The sequence below is a fragment of the Eretmochelys imbricata genome, chromosome 2 (assembly GCF_965152235.1).
Source record: "Eretmochelys imbricata isolate rEreImb1 chromosome 2, rEreImb1.hap1, whole genome shotgun sequence".
NCBI classification, from domain to species: domain Eukaryota; kingdom Metazoa; phylum Chordata; order Testudines; family Cheloniidae; genus Eretmochelys; species Eretmochelys imbricata.
Genome location: NC_135573.1, coordinates 106466287 through 106491106, shown reverse-complemented (window position 1 = coordinate 106491106; position 24820 = coordinate 106466287). Strand labels below are relative to the sequence as shown.

Here is a 24820-nt window from a genome sequence, read left to right as displayed (position 1 = left end):
CAGATCAAATTGATAGCATTGCCTTTATACCACACTCCCTTTTGATTTATTTTCCATCACAAGTCATGCCAGCACAGCTTTACGACTGTACTGGTGAAAGGCCTCCCCATATCAGCACAGAACACAAGCTAGAGGGCCATGATTATATCTTTCATCTAGAGCAGTGTAACTTACATCTAGTGCTGTGGCCACGGGGCTGAGCTATGCTATACCCACTGGCCCAGATTCCCAGCCCGTGTAAATCAAGTGAGGTTTTGGCCCACTTTAAATGCAGATACTGGATAGGGGAACATAAGGGGCACTTCTAAGTGCTAGGTCAGTGCCTCCATTTACAGAATCCCTGCCCTTTTTCAGAGATTCCCGCAGGATATGCAGCCTTTTATCAGAACATGTGGTGTATGCAGGAGAGTTCTGGTAAGTTACTTACATTAGCTCCATCAAGGTCATGATGGTGAAGAACCTCCTGCCTTCCCTAAGGGAAAAATAAATCAACCCTCCAATTGATCCCTTCCACCTCACCAAATGGATTGGCTTATTGATTGGAAAATAACTTTTTTTTGGAGTCACTGCATTGTGTTACATCCGTTTTGCTGTTTCCCATTGTTTTTCACTGCATGACATCATGACCCAATGTGATACCATATGCACTTGACCCAAATATTAATCAATGGGACAATGTCAGACATGTAAGGAGTCATTGATCATGCCCAACAAAGTGTTTGCATTTTAGAGCAAAGTGAGTGCTTTGAATTACTCATGGTCTACACCAAGGAATCAGTCAATATCTGCAACCTTAATTAGGAGTAATGCCTTCAAAACAAAGTCAGGAATATGACTGCAATTTCCCCTGTAAGTGGCCTGGACCTAACACACACTACAGCAGGATTCAGCTCTTAACAGGGCAGTAAAGGAGGAAATGGTTTTTTTTTTTTTTTAAAGATGTATTTAATTGTAACATTAACAGGCTATGAAGCAGATTCATTTTGACAGAGAACTGGCTAATTCTTTGAGCTTGAACAGTGCGGCTTGGGCCGAACACACACTATAAGGACAACACTATTGAGCCAGAGTGCCTATTGTTAAACATTGTGTGGTCCTTCTTACCAAATACATAGACTCCTGTTCTATACCATACTCATTCCAGATAATCATGGATAAAAGAAAAATGCAGCAAACACCTCCTGCTAGATATATAATCTTCTTGCACAGATGGATGCTTTTTTTTTAAATGTATTTTATTCCTGAACATTTTTTTAAAATCTATCTGTGAACTCAAGTGATCATGAAAGTGAAGGCCTAACAAAAACACTATCCTGTGAACCAGGCGTAATGCAGGCAAGTATCGTGAAAGCTATCCGCAGGCACAACAGCTTTACCTAAGCATTTCAGTCCTGACTTGTGACGCCCACCTTCCCTTCCAGCACTAGAATTTGCTTGAGCAGAGAATGAGTTGTGTCAAATTTTGTGAGTATATGTACCCACTAACAGGGACTTTCAATTATGCACTATTTATCTGGAAGAGCATCTAAGGGTCTTAGTGATTGTCACCCAGTTATGCTAGGCACTGTACAAAATGATGTAAGACGGTCTCTGAAGCAAATAGCTTATGGTCTAGATTACATAGAAGATAAGAACCATACAAAACAAATGCGTGAGAGGTGGGGGTAGTGGGCTGGGTGAAGACATTTCCCAAATGCTGATGGAAAACTTGTCTGAACTTTTTGCTTTCGCCCTTCTCTTGGGTCATCCGCTTCTGCCATCCTTCAATTTTCCATCTCCTTATCACTGCCTGCCACTCCCTCCCTTTCTCCAAGCCATGGCTCAAAGTCAGAATAAAAGGACTTCAGCAGAAGAACAGAGCACAGTGTAGGAGTGAGTCTGTCAGAAATCTGAATGAGCTGCTCTCTGAAGCTTTTATTCCCCTTTAAACTTTCATTTCATTATGCACTCTTAGAATCACAGTTCCTTAAGCAGAAGCAACAGCAAGATCAAATATAGATTTACTTCAAGGACAAGGTTGCTGGGGAAAAGGTTCAAGAACTCAGTTTCTCTATACTCTTGCTCCCCGTGTGCTCTCCTTCACCACTCAGCAGCACTTCCTGTTCCAACCCCAACATGTGACTTGACTACCCTTGTGCTTAACTCCTTCTCTTTCACACCTCCTCCGCCAAAGACCTTTTGCGATATCACAACAGAGCGCTCCATCTCATTTCCAGAACTCTACAGTCATGCTTTGGTCAGCTATTCAATATAAACCTTGCAGACTCCAGGGCTTTCCTAAATCATAGGTACCCCTGTAAGCATGGGCCCCTTTCTCTCACATGGAGCCTCAGATCTTGTGAGACTGCTAAAGACACTGGTCCAGTAGCACTGAAAACTACCTGATTTTCAAAGATGCTGAGAGGGATTTCAGCAAAGAGATCTCCTGGGGATCAGTGAGAGACAGGCCTGGGTAGTGCTTACGTTTGTGTTTTGTAGAGAACTGAGATCTGATGGCTGTCAAGACAGTAAGCTGCTGTTTAATTTCATTTTTTGTTCTTGTAATTCATGTTAGGAATACCTGGAGCCTCGAATTCCTCCCCCCCCCCCCACACTTTATTCTTCCATGCATCCAAAGAAATAAAATTAAAACGTCTCCAAATTATTTCTAACTCAAATCATGATGTAGATTTGACTGGGATCATGACTTGGGCTGCTCTGATATTTAACATCTGGTTTATTTAACAAATGAATAAAGCTTACCCTCCTTCCCCAAATCTCTTCAGTCCTCTTCTTTTGCTCATTCTCCTTAATAATGGAATTGTTTTCTAAGTAGATTTGATAGGTTGCCAATATCCTGAGATTTTCTTGTTTCCCATTTTCACTATTGGGGAAGAATTCTTGTAATGAACTGGCCCGAGGCATTTCCCATCATTTGGAACCTAGTCATCTCCTCTATTTCTCAATAAACCAAATCTCTCTTCTCAGCCCCCTGTCACATCTAAATTAAGGGGGCTGAGATACATGTGATTAGGTCTCTAAAGAAAAAAAAAAGAATGTCACCAACTGTGAGGGCCCAAATTAGGGTTCCCGTTCTAACGTTGTTAAATGTCCATGTGAGAGGCAGGGTTGTTACCACTTGCATCATTAATTTAAGCCTCTATGTAAGGTCTCCATATCTAAAAGTTGTGCTTCCCATCTTCCAGACTTACCTTTTTATATTAAGCCAATAAACCAGAAGAGGAGCACCCACCTAAGCGCGGTTGCTCAAGTGCTTATGGCTCAAATAGACTGATACTTGGAGTCATGCATTAAAAGTGGCAGCAAGGTTTTTCTTTTGTTAGGTATTAGAGAGACAGATACACAGATGTGAGACTACACAGGAGCAGTGTCAAGAAAACCATTTTACCCATGGGATCTGGCAGCTGAACACACCAAAAGCATTTTTTAAAACAATTGAAAGCCAATTTTAAACAAGCCTGTGGATCATTGGTTCAACACACAATGCAGGTGTAGACCTGAACATTCTCCAGACAAGCTAATTGATTAAGAAAAGTCATTGCTTAAATCCCCGGAGTTTACTAGCTGGAGACCTGAGGAGTTTAAAAGCATATCAGGTTTCTAAGAGATTGACTCTGGCCTGCATTTCAAAGTACATCAAATGCTGCTGTACCTAGACTGGATATGTGATACATACAGCCCACAGGCAGGTCTGGATTAAGGCAATCAGGGGCTTCATGCACATCCCCTCACAGGGGGTCCCTCTTAGCCCTTTCCCACCTTGGGATGGTAGTGGCTGTGGCACCCAATACAGGAATTATCTCTGCTGGTGAGGTGGGGGCATCATTGCTCCTCTTTGGTTAAATTAGGGTCTCCCCACTCCACCCCAGAGGAAGGAAGGCCCAGCCCCCACCTACCTGAATAGAGATGTGGGTACCCTGCCAAAACCACCCTAGCAGAACCATGAAAGGGTGGTCTTCCCACAACAGAGCTCTCAGCTAGGGTGGTGTTGATAGGGAAGCTGCAGAGCAGTGGGGTTCAGTGTTAAAAGTGGACTGGACAAAATAGTAGAGGAATGTATTGTAGGATACAATCCTGCACTAGCCACATGGGAAATGGATTCAATGACCTAATAGGTATTTTCCATTTCTAATCTTTATTACACCCAGCAACACTGGATAAGGATAAAGCTGGATGTTTCTGCTGAAATGATCAACCACCATCTGGTTAATAATGTTGATATTTAAATTACCATCATTAGAATTCAGAGTCAGTGCTCCTCTGAGACAAATGAAGTTGTTCTCTCTTCCCCAGAAATTATTGTTTCTGGCTGCAGATTTTATAACAAAACACACCTCAATTCTGATTCAAAGGTTCTCTTTGCAGTCAGAGCATCTAAAAACTCAACTTCTGAAAAATGAAAGCTTAAATTTTACAGGAACTAATGAAAATATGAAAGATGCTGAACTGTTGTTTGGACTGATAGTATCCTGGCTTACTTCAAATCCTGATCAGACAGGCTTTTGGCTGATGCTGAGGTGAAGTTTAAATGTCTGTTTGGCAAATCTGAGTGTATGCACTGTAGAGATTTTATAGAGGTACTGTACTTTCAAATACTCTGTAACAAGTACAGTATACTTCTACAGACAGTACACTTCTACAGTCTGACACAATAACTTTGCTATCCATAAGCTTTTTCCTTAAAAAATTGGTGCCATCCATCTTCCAATTACAAGACAAATTGACAACCCATGCTATAGCTTTCAGAAATGAAGGACTGTGTTTTCACCTCAATACATTAATCCTAAAGCAGCAAGGTGAGATTATATCCCTTACTTTATTCAGTGCTGAACAAAGGATCAGAATATGGTATTATATACCAAAAAATAACATTTGTGTTTACTGGTTTTTAAGTGCCAGTTTTCAGCAAGAGTCTGTGCCTTTTCCATAGTAATTAAGAGAAGTTAAGATCAAGAAAAGTAATGCTCAGATATCAAAAGATTTGGTTCCATGTTGCTTCCTTCTCAACATTCTACTGGGGTGAGTGAAAAACGTGACTTACCACTTGAGGTGGCATCGTGCATGGAAAGAAAGCGGCATAACAGGACACATATCGCGTTACTAAGGATGTCAGTATTCCATGTGAGAACATAGGAATTGCAATAGTGAATCAGACTTGTGGTCTAAATCAGTGGTTCTCAACCTTTATTTGGCTCAGGACCCATTTGTAAACCTTGATGGACTGTCACAACCCAGAGATGTGCCCAGATCCTGTGTCCCTCCTATGCCGGGCATGGGCGGGGCGGTGGGGGTGGGAATCCTCAGAGATAAGATTCCAGATACTCTGGCCAGATTTGAGCAATTTAGGAACCCCCTTCCACTGGCTCTTTGGGCAGGGACAGTGAGCTGAAATCCCGTCAACAAACAAACAGCTCCCCATAGGGGACAGAGGGTAGGGGGTGAGGCGATCTGGGGGCCTGGAGGTGAAGTGGTGAAATGGGAGTGTAGTTAGGAAGGAACTGGTGGTTCTGGAAGGACTGGGGGAAGGAATTGGGACCAGAGGTGTGTAGGGGATGGATGGCATGATGATAGCTCTCCCAGAAACACACAGCCCCCCCTTGGCCCATGGGGACAGAGGATGAAGGGGGTCAGGGAATTTGGGGTCCCAGAGATAAAGTTGGAGGCCTAGGGGAAGGAATTAGGGGGCAGTAGGGGCTGGAGGTGCAATGGGAGAAGACCTGGAGGGCTGAGGGCCAGGATGGCTGGTACGACGGAGGGGGAATCTCCTGGCTGAGGGGGGCCCATTCTAGGGGGGCATGGGGTAGGACAGGGAGTATGGAAGTTGGGGTGTTGCCCAGCTGCAGGGTGCGGTGTATATTGGGAAGCTGGTACTTATTGAAGAATGTGACACCAACTGTCCTCTCTTGGCTCCTGCCCCCTGGGGCTGGCTGAGCTTGGCTCCTGGGAGGGGCTTTCTGGGCCAAATCAGTGGTATTGTGACCTGTTGCATGGGGTCACAGTGCCATTCACTCAAATTTGGCACAGCTGGCCCCACCATCATCATGATGGAAGGGCAGCTGGGCCAAACCTGAGCAGTGCTGCAACCCCATGCACCAGGTCACAGCCAGCCCTCTGACCCTTTCACACATTCTGGAGACCCAATGTCAGGTCACAACTGACAGGTTGAAAAGCCCTGGTCTAATAGTTCAGTAGCTTGTCTCCAAAAACGGCCAGCACCATGTGCTTCAGAGGAAGGTGCAGAAAACCCCACAGTAGACAAATGTGAGATACTCTGCCTCTCATGAAGGTCTCATTTTAATCCCTTCTAGTAAGAGATTGATTTACAACCTGAAGCTTGAGGTTGTATATCCCTTTCAATACTCTATTTTTAGCATTAGCCATTGTAACTCAGGGTATTTTTGTTATCCATATAAATGTTCAATCTCTCTTTGACTCCTGCAAAGTTACTGGCTACAGTCATATCTTGTGGCAATGAGTTCTATGGTCTAATTATGTGTTGTGTGGAAAGAGTATATAATTTTATCAATTTTCAGTTTGCCAACTTTCAAATTCATTGAATGGCTCCTTCTTCTTGTGAAACACAGGGCACAAAAGCTCATGATTTACCTACATCATTCATTATTTTATATACTTATTTGTCTCCTTTCTAAGGTAAGCCTTGAAACCCAGTCCTTTCAATGTCTCTTCATATGAGATTTTTTTCCATGCCCCTAACAATTGTGGTCACCGTTTCTTAACCCCTTTTAATTCTGCAATGTATTTTTTAAGATGGGGTTACCTAGAATACCTATTGATTCAATATAATGGCTTTATATTTTTTCTGTATTATTGCCCATCGCATTCCTTGTGAATCCTAACACCTTCTTGAGAAAACAATCTTGGAATGTTACAACAGTGTTACCCACTGTTATGGGAGGGCTCCATAAAGGAGAGATGTCTGTATATTTAAATAGTGAACAGAGTGCCAGGACATTTTGCTTGAGAATATGCAGCATTGTTCTTAGGATTTGTATAAGACCAATAAAGCTTGCTATTGTTAAGCACTGCGAATGGCTTTTTGTAGGTAGCTCCTTAAACGGAGATTTTAACACTCTTCCATTACTACCACACCTGCGTGCACACACATTTGATCAGTATCTTGAGTTAGATTCAGAACATTTCCTTAAACTTTAGAAGAAAAGAGTAAATTAACTTAATACATTCAAATTATATTAAAGTTAAAGGAAAAAATCAATTTTTATAACTGAGGAAATATGAAGTTATATAGAAGGGTTGGATTTTTTTTAAATGTCATTCAGCTTAGTGTGAATGTAGCAAGCCAATTAGATAACATTACATTTCAAGCCTGATTGATTTTTTAAATATTCAGTATAAGCGCTGCATTTGGTGTTTATTGCACCACACAAGAAATATCTTGGAATGGCTGTTGAATCAAGGAATTAAATGAAACCTACCCTGTCAATAATCTAGCAGGGCTTTTGATAGAGTATTAGAGCATTTTTATATTATGCAACACATAAAATGCTAAACATACACAGAACACAGGACTATAAGTTTAAAAAAAGCACACACAGGCTGCTGGAGTGTTTTGGCATTTATAGCCAGATAGCCCTGGAAGATAATGAGTAGTTTGATACTCTGGAAATCATAACTATGAAATATATAACAATAGTACCCCATCAAGATGGAATATATATCATGAAATATTGGAGGATAATTCAAGTCTGAAATATGATCTGCTTTTCATTTCAGGTGTCGAGCCTATGTAAGCTATAATTTATGTAGATATTACTCACGTGGGAAATAATGACAAATTTAGAACAACCATGGGAAAAAAATTCTACACAGGAAGAACATGAAAGATGTTATGTCCTTTTCCTCCCTACCCCCACTGTCTGTAAGATGGGAAACTACTTCTTTTAGTAAAATATGTTCACAGCATATAGGAGAAAGCATATTGCAGTTGTTAAGGGCAATGTCTGCTAGAGAAACTAACAATGATAGGAGGAAAGAAAGCCATCTTTTTTCACTAGCACAAACAAAAATGATTAGTCCATGATTACTTGGAAAAAGCTACCAGCCCTAGTCATTGAACACTAGTCTGAATAGAGGCAGAAAATGATGTTACACAAAGCGCTTCATTGTGGTCCACGTCAACCTTGACTTCTTTCCTCGGGGGTAAAGGTGTCATTACTTCCTTTTATGTAGTATTTGAGGCTGTGGGAAATGGGTTTCAGAACACAGGGAGCTGGGAGGAAAGACAAACTGTCTCTGGACTGAAAAGTTGAAACCACATGTCATCTGAATATTGTTTTTCATGCTCTTTATGACAATCCTACTCTGGGTCAAAGGTCAGAGTTTCCCATCATCCTGTTTCACCGTTATCATAACTGTGGTAAGAAAATATCTGAATGAAAAGCTACCAGTATGTTTTTTCCTACTGATAAAACACAACAGCCCCAGGGAAAAAAAGAAAGAAAGCAATTTTCTCCATTCTTTCATTTTCCTGCTACAGCAAACTTCATACTCACTTCCTTCCTCATCTCCTGAGGCAATCTATTTCCTAGTGAAATGTACCGGGATAGAAATGTTAAAACTAGAATGGCCAGAGCAATTGGAGCTCTGGATGTTCAGCACCTCCAGAAACTAAGCTCTGAGTGCTTCAGATTGGGCACCCAGAAATGGAGGCACCAAAACGTAGAGAACACTTTTTAAAAGGTAGGCGGTGCGTGTTCATGTGCCAGCTCACAGAGGGGCAAGAAGCATTGCTCTCAGTTACACAGGTGCAGCTCCCATCATCATCATGGGGTTCTATACATATAAGTGAGAGCGGACGATGGGCCAGGATTTTTTAAGCTATGTTGAAAATGGCTTTTTTATTTCTTCCTTCCACTGTAAACAACATCACAGACTTTCCACTAGGCTGTTTCTTTTTGGCAGTATCCAAAGATTTTTTTCCTTTCATCCCATTGGTAAAATATACACAGTCCTGATAATGGATCCAAAAACAAATGAACAGCACTAACTTTCAAAATAGTTTTATAGAAAATAAATTCTTTCGTTCAAGGTAGTGACTGCTAGAGCACGGATGAAAGAGCCCACTCTACACACAGGCCAACCCCCCGCAGCCGAGCTCACTCTACACACAGGCCAAACCCCCGCAGCCGAGCTCACTCTACACACAGGCCGAACCCTTGCAGCTGAGCCCACTCTACACACAGGCTGAACCACTGCAGCCAAGTGTTCTTTTTTTCCCCAGATCTCAGACCCAAATAACCCAAAAAGCATTCTGGATAATGGCACACAAATGAGCATATCAAGTAGCCAACTTTGTTCTGGCAAGTATCTTATTAAATTGGACCATGATTTACTCAGGCTTGGTTCCAACTTCTACTGAAAACACATGTGCAACTCGTATATGTACAAAAAGTACTAACGTACTCGCAAAAAGTACTAACGTTCACCTGTATATGGGCCAGCAGTAAATCCATGTACATGCCGCTCCACTCACATTATTTCTTCTAGAAGCACCTATAATCTGTATGGAGAGAGAGAGAGAGAGTGTGTGTGCGTTGCTGGGGCAAGGGACATTTTTGTAAAATAACACTGACTGTGCCCCAAGTATCTAGGCCTGGTCTAAAAAGATGCTTCCATAACTGCTTTCACAGAAGGCCAGCAGAGTGACCTCTCCATGGTATCTGAAGAACACAGCACTGGAGCAGAGAACATCTGTCCTGTGAAACCCCAGAGGAGCACAGATTTTCTCTGTTTGGCAATTCTGCAGCATCTTCTGCCTAGCTTATGTATTTATAAGGCAGCTACCGAATTGCATTTAAATGGCAGGGTTCTCTATTCAAGGTTATCAAAGCACTTTACAAACTTTAGGTAAGCCTCACAATCTTCTAGCATATGCACAACGTGCCTAAGGTGGCATGTGACCAGGATTCATCACCAAATTTGTTCCACTGGTTGGATCACTGGCTTCCCCGGCTCGGGCCAGGTACTGATGGGGAGTGCAACATGAATGCTGATCCATGTCCCCAGAGCCTCATCATACCCTGTAATATCATTCCCATTCTATGGCTGGGGAAACTAAAGCACCCAGATGCTTTCTACATGCTGATTCTGATGAAAACCCGTTCAGCTCCATTACTGGCAGCCATGGTGGGGCATTAGTATAGACAGGAAACTGTTGATCATTGGCTGGTATTTTTACCACCTTGTCTTCCAGGTCTTCTATGAGCTAGGTTAGGTTACACAGCGGATCAAGTGCCATTGGCCAGACTACACTAGTAGTCCCACATTGCTCTCTCCAGTGGAGCTGCAATAATGCTAGATCAATGGTTCTCAATGCTAGAAGGCTTCCCTGCCCTGAACACATATTTATTACAGAAGGAAGTGCTAGAGGAAAGAGCCACATTTTGAAATAGAAATGATTTTTATTCACTATCTCCACTTCCAGGTACACACTCCCGTTTCCATCCACCACCCTTTGGCATGGCATGTCCTCATAGGGTTGGAAAGTTTAAACAAAAATTACTTTGGTCTGCAGAATTAGCCCATGTCTCAGACTCACTTATAATTGAGCACAAATGTAGCATAAGCCAAGACAAGCCTCAGACCTGTGTGAATAATTTTTGCTCAGCATCAGCAAGGGGCAGTGAGTCCAAAATTAGCAATTTTCCTTTTCGGCCTAAACTGGCACTTTGCCACTGAGACATTCTTTTTGCCTTTGTTCCCCCCCACCCCCACCCCCACCCCGAACGCTCAGCCACAACGATTGCAGGGATTTTGTTCTTTTCAAAGTTCCACTGGATTCTTCGGTACCTGCGGTATTTTTTTTTAATTTAATTTTATTTACTTAGAAGCTTTTAAAGGCTGGTATCCACTCTCAGCGAACAGAAAGATTCTCTTTCAGAGCTGAGCTGGGTACACTGTGGCAGCAAACTTTGAATGCAAACACAAGATCTGTCTGCTGTTGTGTCCGCCGTGTGGCTAAGATGGTGACATGAGCAAACTTTTGAGTGCTGGTTGGAGGAAAGCAAGAGTGTGTGATCCATTCCTTGCAGAAACCCTCCTGTTCTGAAGCTCTAATTTCCTCACCAGATTTTAAGCGTACCATGGGAGGTCAGGACCAGGAGCCTTCTTTGAGCAATAGATCTGCTTTGCTTTTTCTCAAGTTACTCGGGTTGCTCAGAAGAATGAAGGCATGCAGGCTCTGTCAAACATTTACCCTGCCTCAAAGTATCTGAACTCAAGGCTTTGCCTGGGAACGGATAACAGAGAGAAGGCCACAGGAGTCGACTTTTAGAAGAAATTTGCATTTCCCTTTTCTTTGCTACTTGGGGACGGAACCTTGGTTGTGTCACAGACAATGGAGCATCTATTTTGTAATTGAATATGTACGCTGTGGATTGCATCCAAATGGGAAAAGAAACACAGCTCATAGAAACCAATTGTAAGCTCTTCAGAACAGGGACGGTCTCTAAATAGGTCTATGTACTATGTTCAGAAAAATGGGGGTCTGATATTGGTTGGGACCATTAAGCGTTACTGCACTATTCCTAATAAATAATCACATTCTGTGTATTACAGGGATTTGTTTGGACAACTCCCATTTTAATCATTATACCTGAATCATCTGTACATCCAGATCCATAAAAATGACGAAATGCACAAATCAGAATTTCCACATGCCCAGGGGGAAGAGCTCCATCTTGCAAGAAAAGCATGAGTTTTACTAGCTATTTTAATGTTAAGGCAGCTCAGTCAGGCCATAACTGGCTCAAGCTGGCCCTCCCAGAAGCTGTAACATTCCTTGCTCGTTTATAAGCAACAGTAAGTATAGGGGAGTTGCATACAGACTCAGTTTTGTTTTACTGGCTTTCAGTAAAAGTGGGGAAACTGCAACAAAAAGCATATTAGAGAAAACCCCAAACTTCGTATTTGCATAAGGGTAACTAAACATGCACTGCAAGACTTATGGACTCATAGACTTTAAGGCCAGAAGGGACCATCCTGATCAACTACTCTGACCTCCTGCACATCACAGACCACAAAATCTCACTCACCCACTCACTCCAGTAATAGGCCCACAACCTCTGGCTGAACTACTGAAGGCCTCAAAATTGGATTTAAAGACTTCAAGTTACAGAGAATCCACCATTTACACTAGTTCAAACCCGCAAGTGACCTGTGCCCCATGCTGCAGAGGAAGGTGAAAAAATTCCAGGGTCTCTGCCAATCTGACCTGAGGGAAAATCCTTCCAACCCCAACTATGGCAATCAGTTAGACTCTCAGCACATGGGCAAGGCCCACCAGCCAGACGCCTGGGAAAGAATTAGCCCACCCCATCTAATGTCCTGTTCCTGGCCATTGGAGATATTTGCTAATAGCAGTCATGGATTGGCCATATGCCATTCTGGGTAATTTCATCACACCATCCACTCCATAAAGTTATCAAGCTCAGTCTTGAAACAAAATAGGTTTTTTTCCCAACTACTCCCCTTCAAAGGCTGTTCCATAACTTCACTCTTCTGATCATTAGAAACTTTAATTTAATTTCAAGCCTAAACTTATTGATGATCGGTTCATATCCATTTATTCTTGTGCCAACTTTGGTCCTTAATTTAAATAACTCCTCTCCCTCCCTGATGTTTATCCCTCTTACGTATTCATAGAGAGCAATCATATATCCCCTCGTCGTTCATTTGTTTAGACTAAAGAAGCCAAAGTTTATCAAGTCTTTTCTTGAAAGATAGGTTCTGCATTCCTCTGATCCTGGTAGCCCTTCTCTGCACCTGTTCCAATTTGAATTAATCTTTCGTAAACACAGGAGACCAGAATTGCACACAGTATTCCAGATGAGGTCTCATCAATGCCTTGTATAATGCTAGGGATAACACTTCCCTATCTCTACTGGAAATACCTTGCCTGATTCATCCTAGGATTGCAGTAGCCTCTTTCATTGCTGATTCACACTACCAACTCATAGTCATCCTCTGATCGACCTGTACACCCAGGTCTTTCTCCTCCTCTGTTGCTCCAATCTGATAAATCCCCAGTTTATAGCAAAAATACTTGTTGTTAGTCCCTAAGAACATGACCTTGCACTTTGCACTATTAAATTTCATCCCATTTCTATTATTTCAGTTTCAAGGTTGTCCAGATCTTCTTGTATGATATTCCGGTCCTCCTCTGTATTGGCAATACCTCCCAACTTTGTGTCATCCGCACATTTTATTAGCACTCTCCCACTTTTTGTGCAAAGGCCATTAAGGAAAATGTTAGATAAGATTGGTCCCAAGACCAGTCTCTGAGGAACTCCACTAGTAATCTCCCTTCAGCCTGACAGTCTACCCATTTAACCAGTTCCTTACCCACCCTTCAATTCTCATTTTAATCCCCATCTTCTCCAATTTAACTAATTATTTCCCATGTGGAACTGTATCAAATGCCTTACTGAAATCCAGGTAATCAGACATGATGCATTTCCTTTGCCTAGAAAAACAGTTATTTTCTCAAAGAATGAGATCAGGTTGGTCTGGCACGATCTCACTTTTGAAAAACCATGTTGTATTTTATCCCAATTACCGTTCACCTCTATGCCCTTAACTACTTTCACTTTCAAAATTTGTTCCAAGACCTTGCCTACAACTGAAGTCAAATTAACTGGCCTGTAGTTTCCTGGGTCACTTTCCCCCCCTTTCTTAAAAGTACTATATTAGCAATTCTCCAGTCATAGGGTATGGCCCTCAAGTTTACAGATTCTTTAAAAATCCTTGCTATTAGTCTTGCAATTTCATGTGCCAGTTCCTTTAATATTCTCAGATGGAGATTGTCCAGGCTCCCAAATTTGGTCTCATTAAGCTATTTGAGTTTGGCTTCCACCTCAGATGTGATAATTTCTATTTCCATATCCTCATTTCCATTAGCCACCCTGCCACTGCCCCCAAGCTCCTCATTACCCTTATTAAGAACTGATGCAAAATATTTGTTTAGGTGTTGGACCATACCTAATCTTCACCCCGGACTCAGTTCTTAGCAGTCTCACTTCTTTCCTTGTTTTCTTTTTATTTATATGGGTAAAGAACCTTTTACTGTTGTTTTTAATTCCCTTTGCAAGGTCCAATGCTGCTTGGCTTTTGGCAGTTCTCACTTTTTCCCTGCACTTTCTGACCCCCAAGAGGACACTTTTCTTGCTGATCCCTTCCATCTTCCATTCCTTGTTGGTTTTCTGCTTTCTCTTAATCACCTGTCTGAGATGCTTGCTCATCCAGCTTGGTCTGTAACCCTTCCCCTTGAATTTTTCCCCTTGCTTGGGATGCAAGCTTTAGATAGTTCCTGCAACTTTAACTTAAAGTAATTCCAAGTCACCGCCACATTCTGATCTTGGAGTTCTTTAGTCCAATCAACTTCACGAACTAATTCTCTTATTTTTTTTAAAGATAGCTCCTTTTGAAATCAAGGACCATAGCTGCAGACCTATTTTTATTTATCCTTTCATTTAGTTTAAGCTGAATTAACTCATGGTCACTCAAACCGAGCTTGTCCCCTATAACCAGTTCTTCTATGAGATCCTCGCTGCTCACCAATACTAAATCTAAAATGTCATCACTTGTTGTTTGTTCAGTGACTCTTTGGTGAAGAAATCTGCCAATAAGCCATCACATCCAGCAATATCTGGGCCCTACCATTATTAGTAGCACTTGTCCTCCAATCTATACCTGGGAAATTAATACCTCATAATCACTCCAAGCAGAGCAATAAGCAGCTCTTATATGGTATTGCAGAATGACTTGAGAACCAGGTCACAGAGTGCCTCTGTCACTACCCAGGGTACTGCCCTGCCTGGCCAGTTCATGTGGTCTCTCAGTCACAAACACATACCAGGTTGTTACCCTTTCACCACATGTGTATTTATTTTTTCCTTATACAGTATAACAGTGTACTTCAGGCTTACAGCAAAAGGAGGCTTCTGCACAGCCTTCACTCCTCAGCCCAGGCTTACCCTCTGAGCTCTCTGTGATGCTGGCAGACCAGGTGCCAGCTTATGCCAAGGGCCTCTCTGAGCACTGACAAATGCATAGCTGGAGACCAGGCTGGCTCGCTTGTGGATTAGTATAATTAAAATAGATATTAATATTATAAGAATGCTTTTACTGTTTAGACTTTATGAAATGCTTGTAGGATGCTGCATGTAGTAATCCTACTTATAATATCTGCACTCCATGTTAAAAGGCAATACTTAAGTGTTTGCTCTAGAACTCTGAAAGGTTTGTTCTGAAACGCTGTATCTCACCAACAGGAAAAAATCTTCACTCATGCGAAAATTCTGGATTCCTATGGAAGTTATCTCCTGCCCATCAGGAAGGGCTACTGAATCCAAATGGACCATTGTGGAACAAAGACTTTGTCAATTGCTCCCCCACCCACCCACGAAGAGGTTATGTGCAGAAGCATTTGTCCTATCATCTTAGACTATGCGGGGTGGGGGGGTTGGATAAAAATCCCTGACCAGAAGGTATTGGGGTTTTTTTTGTGCTGTTCGGACTCTAAGCAGCAAAGATTCCTAAGGATAAGCAAGAGGTCACCAGGACTAACCTGGGGTAGCCCCAATGGACATATACAGCGGTCATATTTCAGCAGCTCTATCACCATCTGAAACCTAAAACTGCAACTCATTTGTGTGTGTATGTTTATCTGCTTTAACCTTGTAAATAACTCTTATTTCTCTCCTAGTTAATAAACCTTAGTTGGTTTGATACAGGATTGACTACAAACGTTGTCTTTGGTGTGAGATTTAAGGTCCAACTTGACCTGGGGTAAGTGACTGGCCCTCTGGGACTGGAGTAACCTGAATATTTTGTGATCTTTGGTGTTAAATGATTATGTATTAGAGAGGCAAGCTTGTTTAGGTAGCAAGATAGATCAGAATGCCCAGGAGGACTGTCTGACTCCATCTTATGGCGGTATAGTGCCTGAGGAATTTAGACGTATTACTTGGCTGGTGAAATCTAAGTATAGAACTCACAATCATTTTGGGGTTTGTGCCAACAGTCTGCCCTGAGGTTGGTATTCTTGCTTGTGAGCCATTCTAGACAGCATGACTCTTTCCTCTGAGCTTTCCCCTGCTTCCTCTTCCTTCCACTTATAGCCTCCCAATTATTGAGCCAATTGCCCCATTAGCCCAGCAATCATCACCCAAGTGTCACTAATCCCCAAAAGCAATTGATGAATTGGCTTCAATTAAGCCTGTACTCTTCCCAGTGCTGCAGCAACCTCAGTGACCAGGGTGCTACTAATGTCACAAACCATTAATACACTTTGCACTAATGCAAAATTTGGAACTAATTTCCCCAATGGGACATGCTGATGGCAGAGTTACACAGCAGAAATAATGAGTTAGCATCATCCAGAAGACCCAGACAAACTATCACATACCTATGGAATTTATGAACTAGTTTTCTTTCTCTCTGACATAACAATCGTAATGCTACTAAGTAGGGGTCCAATTAAGTCAGAGATGAATTCCTTGGCAACAAGACTGGTTCTAATAAGCAATGCAAAACTGCAATGCAAAAACCTGACATCAGTGTTATGTTGGTAGAATGAACAAAGCAGACCGGTTTGAATACAATGATGGAATGTGCAGTGGTGTTTTCTGCTTTTTTTAATGTACTTATCTTCCCTCTTCTCCTGAATTCAAGTCCATGCTGTAAATTCGAATGTCTGATCTTCAGTTTCCAAGTGTTGAGGCTTTTTCTCTATAATGATGTAGTGGCTAATTGCTCTTAGGGAGAATGCAGCCTGAGAAAACTTTCCTTGTTTACCCATGAATATATAGTGCTGACTCAAAAATATAAGCAATGTAATGACTCTAAAATGATATCATAGCACATATGATCAGTCACAACAGATCATGCCATGAGAAAGCACTGGGAGGTAAAACACAAAGAAAAAAAAAACTTAGCATGCCAATGTCACTTTGCACCTCTCATTCTCAACAGCTACTGCGGCGACCATAAGTCTATTGCATCAAATTCAGTCTTGTGTAATGCCATTGGCTTCAGTGAAGCAGAGATTATTTTTTTCCACTTGCTATTATTTATTTTAGAACAGTTTTCCTGATTGAATTCTGGTGTTATTATTTAACTTGGGCTGTACAGTGCCCTAAATGGATGCTGCCAAGTCATATTTGGCCCATAAATCAGATTTTGTAAAAATAATCTTCTACTGAACCTAAGAACCATTTAAGTGTTTCCATGCATCTTTTTATTCTAACAGAAACATGTGTTTTTAAACATCCCCTGCAGCATTTGGATCCCAAGTTGTGGCAGAATTAGAAGGTCAACAAGCACTATATACATTGGAAAATAAATTAGACTTAATTTGGGTTTTTTTTCAGTTTGAATAGCCTAAGTCTAATTAGCAAATATAGGTACAATTCCATTTCAGAGCTATTACTGGACTGAGAACCATGATCTTGAGAAGCAGCATAATTTAGTGGATAGGTCACCGACCTGGGAATCAGGAGACACAGAGTGAAATTCTTGTTCTACTGAAGACAATGGCAAAACTACCATTGAGATCAGTGGAGCCAAAATGTCACTCCTGGAGTCTAGTGTAATCCCAGCTCTGACACTGACCTGACATGTGACCTTGAACAAGTCATTCTACCCCTCTATGCCTCTGTTTACCTTCTTCTATCCATCATCTATCTTGTCTATTCGAATGTAATCTGTTTGGGGCAGGAACTGTCTCTTAGTATAGTTCAATCAAGGCCCATTGTTTTCAGTTTTTGTGTCGTTCAAAATTTTGTGGGAATTTCTCTGCGTTTATTATAAAAATTAAAAAATGGGTGAAAAGTAGGATAATATTGATTTAATGCTGGGGGGATGGGAGGACAGAAAAAAAGCAACAAATAAAGAAAATAAGAGTACCGAAAGTAAAAGCAGTTTAATATAGTGGTTCATTTCAGGAACCGTACATTAACAGTATGCACACATATGCAAGTGCATGCATGTATTCGCTACAGTCTTCAACAGTCTTGCATTTACACTGAGACTAATTTAGTACTAACATAAACACCTCTACTTCAATGTAATATATTGGATTTTCTTAACATAATGAATATTTTCATGGACTTGAATGATCCAACATTTGGGCATAAATCGGTAAATACCAAATAATAGCTTTTGTAAAACTCAGGAAAATGTCAGTAAAAACTGAAAATGAAAGACCTTAAGTACAATAAAATTAAGACTGGAGCTGCCATAACATCAGGACTCTCTAGATATTACTGTAATAAAATAAAATAATAATTGTAATTAATAAATGTCAGTGGCAATCTCTCTCAAGCCAGTAAATCTTTCTAAGTGGAAGACACTTTTAAAATGGGAAGATTGTAAGGAAATTTGATTTTTAAAAATATGTATTTTAAACAGACAGTGCCCTTTTAAACTCTGTAATCCATGTACTATCATAAAAATAATAGATGAGCAAACATTTAATAAAGGCTATAACTCCATCAAAGGGTTTTGTTGGAACCATAACCCACGAAAGCAGCACGAGAACAGAATTTGCATAGCTTGTGTCCAGAAACCCAATACGGAATATCCTCATTTGGAAATTTTTATTATAGGGGGATACATATTGTCTGTTGCTGTATGGGAATTATCAGAAAATGTGTCTAATACCTCAGGAAATATGCTCTTAAAATCAACGGCTCCTCATTAACAACACACAGTAAGAGTCCTGTTACGTCTGTCAAATACATATTTGGAAACAACTGACAGAGTAAACCTTTTCACCCTGATTGTGGAATGGATGGAAAACCTCAACTGTTAAAAATATTTTCACTAGGTTTAAGTCTCCATAAAACTTTCAATATACAATAACTTTCATCAGACCTGGAGTGATTTAAACACCAAAAGTTTAAAAATACACGTTGAGGAGCAGCCTGATTTTGAGAACTATACAAAGCTTTGCTCTGTTTAAAAATGACAAAGCAGATGTTTGTTTGTGAGCTTTATTTGGTGTTGCTTCTAGGACTGGCTCCCTTCCTGCTTGTTTTACCCTGTCCTCCCCTGCTGGGTTGTTGAGAGGCAGTGAGCAGTGAAAATAGGTCCACGGCTCATTTCCACGCAGATTTTATTCCTTCTCTCCCTCTCTCTAGATTTTGCTACTATTGGTGGTATTTACTTTGCTGGCAATTTAAGAATCTGCAGAAAGCTCGGGGAAAGAGACAGTGAAAAGAAATCTGGCTCACGGGGAAATATATAGGGTTACACAGCTGACAGGAGAATTAAAATTGCTTTGGGTAGCAGCCAGTGACACACAGAAAAAAAATGCAAGCTTCTCTAGCTTGAAACCCACCCTAGAGAGAAGTGGGCAGCAGGAGCCAGGCCTGCATTCTTGCTCTGAAAGTCAATTAAGGATTTGATTGTTACTATTACCTACACAACTAGAAAGCTACCTGTGTTATGTATCACAAGGAATCAAGTCCTCCCGACGCAGCATCTTCTGTCAGTTTGCGGGGGGAAACCTTGCTTCTGGAACAGCAGACTCGGTGAGATATGATGGCTGGACATGAGGACCAGCTGTGGAGGAAGACTAAGTCTGGAAAATATTTTGTTATTAAAGGTTGGGAGAGGCCAAAGAGGGGAGAATGAGATAGAGAAGTGGAAAAGGACAAAGATGATTGGTAGGTACTCATTGCTTACAGAAACTCTCAGTAGAGCATTGTCCCTGGTCAGAGATCACAATGGCCACTCAGCGAAGAAGTTGGCTCAGTCCAAAGTAGCCGGCTGGTAGGTAGCTCACAGTGGCCTTAGCTGTAATGTGGGTAGCGAGGGTGGCAGCACCCCCTACAGCTGTGAAATGATGTAGTGTTTTCCCACAAATCAAGGGACCTACAGATCTGTTTATTTAGAACCCAAAGGCCAGCCGTCAAGAGACTGTGAATAACTTGGATTTTTAATGATGAGATTTCCATCCTAATGACCAGTTAGGATTAGTTTCCATTTTCAAAGCTATATTTTCAAGGCAAAGGGCTATAACTGTCCTTTTTTAAAATAAGAAAGCTGAGATTGTCCTTTACGTTTCTACATCCCTGCAAAAGGGAGAGGCTCATTGTCATGAGCTCTGCAAACCCACAAAGACTGGCTCTTCTAATACTCTGCAGCACCCTTCACTTGCCCATGGTTTTTTAATTGAATTTTAGCAAGCATGCAAATGGGAGCTGGCAATGAAAAGAAAGGGAGATCTGGGTCCAGATTTAACAGAGCATTTAAGCTTTTGCTTCACATAAGCACATGGAGATGGGCTCAGGAGACCTGGGTTCTATTCCCAGTTTTGCTTGGGCAAATCACATCACTCTCTGTGCCTGTCTCCCCATCTGTCAAATGGGAACAATGATACTTACCTCCTTGGTAAAGTCCTTTGAGATTTCTGGATGAAAAGTGCTATATAAGAATCAGGCATTATTAGTCATGTGCCTAAAGTTCATTCTGGTTTTGCAAACAGGGCATTTTTTGGTCAGATAATCTTTCTGGCTAACAAATCTCATCTGCCTCCAATAAAGAGTCTCTACCATAATGGGGACTTAAGGCCACTGTTAATTCAAGCTGGTTTCTTACTGCATAGAGATTTTTACAGTTACAAGTTTATTTGGCTGGGTGACAGGTTTGCATTTTTTTCTTTTCCTTTTTTTTTTTCTTTTTTGTTGTTGCTGAGGAAATAGAGTGCAAGAATTTGAAATGCTAGCAGGATCTTTTTCTGGATGATGAAACAGTGCAAAGACAATGACTCTATGATCTTAGAGAGAAAGAACTTCTGATCACTTAGATTGAGAGACAGACAACCTGCCATTCATGGTCACTTTAATGTGCTGCTGCCCAATCAAGTGTATATACACACACATACTCATGAGCTTTGCAGGCCACAAATGCAAGAGCTCAGGGTAATCCTTCCCTTCACCTCCCCACCCACAGGGCAGTAACCTGTTCAGGTGACCGTGACAGCAGATAGACCAGCTTGGTCAAATTGAGATGGGGGTGGAATGGAGAATGTGTAACTTGATATAGTTGTTTTGGAAGTAACCAAATGAAGAAGTGCTATAAGCTAGGTTATCTGCAGAGTAATGGAATGATTTGTCTTGTTAAAATCTGAGTTTTCTGGCAACTGGCTCTGATAAATCTCTGGCTACATGATGTCACCGCACAGATTCTCCAAGAATTCAGGGGTGAAATCGGAGAAATAAGAATAGATGATTATGTACTTACCAGATGCTATTGCTCAGCAGGCAGTTGCAAACCTTAAAAGCCATTTTTTCTGATCAACCAAACTCATTTCTGATCGGTGGCCATTAGGATTTTCCCATGTTTCTGCCTAATGGCAGCCAGAGAGATAACAATATTTTATGGGTCTGTGATATTTGACCAAAAAACCAAGTTGGACTTAGGCCCAGATCCTCTCCTTCCTCAGCTTCGCCTCAGAGTCTGAAACAGCATTTCTGTCATCTTTAGATGGCTCTCAACACTCAGGCCAATGCACTCAATAATTCTGCTCTAACTTGCATTAAGCCAAGCTTATTCAGAGCAATAAAACAGAGACTCAGTGAAAATAAAAATACATTGCAAAGCTTCATAACGACAAGCTAAGGTTACCTCCAACCTCACTGGTGAAAGAAAAGACGACTTGTATGAGCTATGGGCAAAATGTAAGCAGAAGAGTGTACGTGCTAGATTCAGCCATCTCCTTGATTGTCCTCCTGGCTATCCCGCCTTTTTTGTTGTTGTTCATCATGCTCCAGGCTCACAAGCCTCCTCTTCTCTTTGTCATTAATTGTCTTCATTGCATGATCTTTCTTGCTTATTAGCTTTCTTTAAAAAAATCCAGTTTCAAACAAACATTTGGGTAGGGTAGCACCTTCCCTCCAAACCTACAGGGTAGATGACTAATATTTTTCTCCTAAAGCTTTCATACATTCGAACCATGTTATCTCCCCTTGTGTATTCATTCCCTCCTGAGCCATTATCTTAATGATTGGGTATTAGGCCCATTAGGCTAGTCTTTTGTTCCCTCAAGTTACCTTAGTACAATGCTATTGACTCTTTATCTGGGCACATTATCTTTCTCCCCAGACTTCCCCCTAGTACACATTAGTTATGTAAGCAGAGTCAGGATGGGCTCCACCCTGACATCTGGTGGTGAGGTGTGGCAAGTTGTGGAAAAGAACTTCAGGGGCTGATCTCATTTGCATAGGCACACCCACCCTGCCTAGAATGAGGCCATAACTGCCCAAATGGTCACTTTGGCTGTTGTGGGATCCCCAGTGTCTCTGTTATTGCGGCGGGAAGAATAAATTGTTATTACCCTGATTATGGGAACTGTGCTTGAAACTGTACTTGGCCTTTTGTTATGATGGAGGGACTCACCATCAACTAAGTAGCACTCGCTAGGCAAGGGACATGGGTTCCAAAACTTTGTGAATTGAGAGAGACTTGAGACAGGTATTAGTACCTGGTGGTGTGGGGCCCTTTGTGAGGGCCTGAAGCACCAATTGTACCTCTGTCTCTCTCCACTGTGGAATGTCAGAGCTAATTTTGGGTCTATTAAGAGTCTTGCTACAGGTACTGTGCTGCATTCACTTTGTCCTTATGATGCACCAGCACTAAGGCTCCTACTACTATGAGCTGAAATCACTGAGCACTGTGTCAAGTAGTGGAGAGCCGGAAGATCTAGAGTGCAGCGGTGCTGTTCGTGGATAGGCTGGTGGAGTGTTCGTGAGATGGTGAGGTGAGTAGAGCTGTTCGTGAGACGGCGAGCTGTGCAGAGCGGAGCTGGTCATGGTGGAGCGGAGCTGTTCGTGAGACAGCGGTGTGTTTGTGAGATGGCGAGCTGAGCGGAGCCGGTCGTGAGACAGCGGTGTGTTCATGAGACGGCGAGCTGTGCAGAGCGGAGCCGGTCGTGGTGGAGCAGAGCCGTTCGTGAGACAGCGTAGCAGAGCAGAGCCCTGTGGGGCAGTCAGCTTCAGGACACGTAAGGTGCCCCTTACCTCTTTCCCCCATACACAGGCACATTTTAGCCAGACTGCAGATGAACTTTTGAACTCTGGGGCTGGACTTTTTTGGACTTTGGGTGATTTGTGGATTGCTGGACTCAAGAGACGTTTGGGTTCTGGGACTCAAGAACCCGAGGGAAAGGATATGGCCCTATTTTCTGGGGTGGGTCTTTGCTCCTGGTTTGGTTAATGAACACTAGTTGTGGTGTTTCCCCAGTTTAATGCTGATGTTGTTTACCTCATGTTATTAAAGATTCTCTACTACACCGAGACTCTGTGCTTGCGAGAGGGGAAGTATTGCCTCTTTGAGGTGCCCAGGGGGTGTGTAAGATTTTCCCAGGTCACTGGGTGGGGGCTCGAGCCAGGTTTGCATTTGCTTTGATGAGAGGGAGCCCCTATGTACTGAACCCGGCCCTTGCTGCTATCAACTTGGCCTGGCAGAAGGGTTACAGTTATATAGGCCACGTCTGCACTACAAAATTAAGTCTACCTAACTTACATCAGGATACAGCCACTGCAGTAATTACATTGCTTGTGCGTGTCTACACTTTGCTCCTTGTGGCAGTGGTGTGCATCCTCACCAGAAGCGCTTGTATCCATTGTACTGTCAATGTGGGGCATTGTGGGACAGGTCCTGAAAGCCAGTAACAGTCAACAGATGCAACACAGTATCTACACTGACATCAACTGCATCAACCTAACGACATCGACCTTGACTCTACACTGCTCGTGGAGGTGGAGTTGTTAAGTCGGAGTAGCAGGGTAGTTATGTCGGCAGGAGCAAAATGTAAGTGTAGACATTTCCGTAGGTAGGTTGATGTAAGCTGCCTTGCATCAACCTAACTCTGTAGTGTAGAGCAGACCGAAGTGTTATATCAAAATACAGAAATATCACAGCCCAAAACATTGCTTGTTTCTTTGCTATTAAATAGGATTCTTTCTGGAGACTAGCTCAGACCATCACACAGCCATTTTTTCATTAGCAGCGGTGTAAGGCAATCATTATGTTACGTCAGTAAACAAACTCTGAACAACTGAGAAAGGAAAACAATGAAAACACTTCAATTTTAGGGCCAAATTTTCAAGTCATCTTCTAAAATGGTGGGTGCCACTTTTTATAGCTTCACTTATGTACATGCAATTTTCTCCATCTCAGCTTTGACACATGTAAAATTCTGAGTAGTGATTGGAAGCGGCATTTCATAGAATCAAAGAGACAGATCCAGTTCTGTAGGTAAAGGGGAAGAAAACTTGGTAGAGCCAGGATGGGGCAAGAAAGCGGGGAGTGCTGCCTTCAAGTCATCATGCCTCCTTCCCTGGCACTTTTAAGCTTCTCTGCTGCAGCTGGACAGGCAGGTTTCAGGACTGGGCTCCCCAGAGTGGGTCAGGCAGAATGATGCTTACATCAGCATTTTCGCTACCACCAATCCTACAGGATATCCACTGTCAGCATTTACTTAGATTCATAGATTCATAGATATTTAGGTCAGAAGGGACCATTATGATCATCTAGTCTGACCTCCTGCACAACGCAGGCCACAGAATTTCACCCACCACTCCTACAAAAAAAACCTCACACCTATATCTGTGCTATTGAAGTCCTCAAATTGTAGTTTAAAGACCTCAAGGAGCAGAGAATCCTCCAGCAAGTGACCCGTGCCCCATGCTACAGAGGAAGGCGAAAAACCTCCAGGGCCTCTTCCAATCTGCCCTGGAGGAAAATTCCTTCCCGACCCCAAATATGGCGATCAGCT

At 42.0% G+C, this 24820-nt stretch overlaps 1 long non-coding RNA gene across 1 annotated transcript in view; it reads left to right on the top strand.

Moving 5' to 3' along the window:
* LOC144261235 (uncharacterized) overlaps nucleotides 1-15719 on the top strand; it is a 148063-nt gene extending 132344 nt beyond the window's left edge. Inside the window, exon 4 of the long non-coding RNA XR_013345187.1 lies at nucleotides 15309-15719. This is a non-coding gene — a long non-coding RNA (uncharacterized LOC144261235). The remainder of the gene's footprint in view (nucleotides 1-15308) is intronic.
* Nucleotides 15720-24820: the final 9101 nt, after the last annotated feature.